We start from the raw sequence: 319 nt of genomic DNA on the forward strand, positions 1-319 counted from the left end.
TAGTTTGCACAACTTGAGCATCATCTACAATCACTCAATCCCTGTTTTGTTTGCAAAACCCATCTCATACATTTGCTGTTTATTTATTCAAACATATAGGAACCAGCAGTGATAGTAATCATCATGTATCAAACGTCATTTATATATTTATTACCATGGCAACCCACTTTTGCCAGACAGCAGTAAAATAGGTTGCGCACAAGGCTTCTCTGTGTTGCAATCACGGTGACAATTCATAATGCATCTGGCTTTTCAGTGATGGATGGCGGCTTGGAAACTCTGCCATAAACTTTCTTGATGCGATCAGAGTTTGAGTGAA

This window comes from Micromesistius poutassou (genome assembly GCF_964030765.1).
Source record: "Micromesistius poutassou genome assembly, chromosome: 18".
In the NCBI taxonomy this organism is placed as follows: Eukaryota; Metazoa; Chordata; class Actinopteri; order Gadiformes; family Gadidae; genus Micromesistius; species Micromesistius poutassou.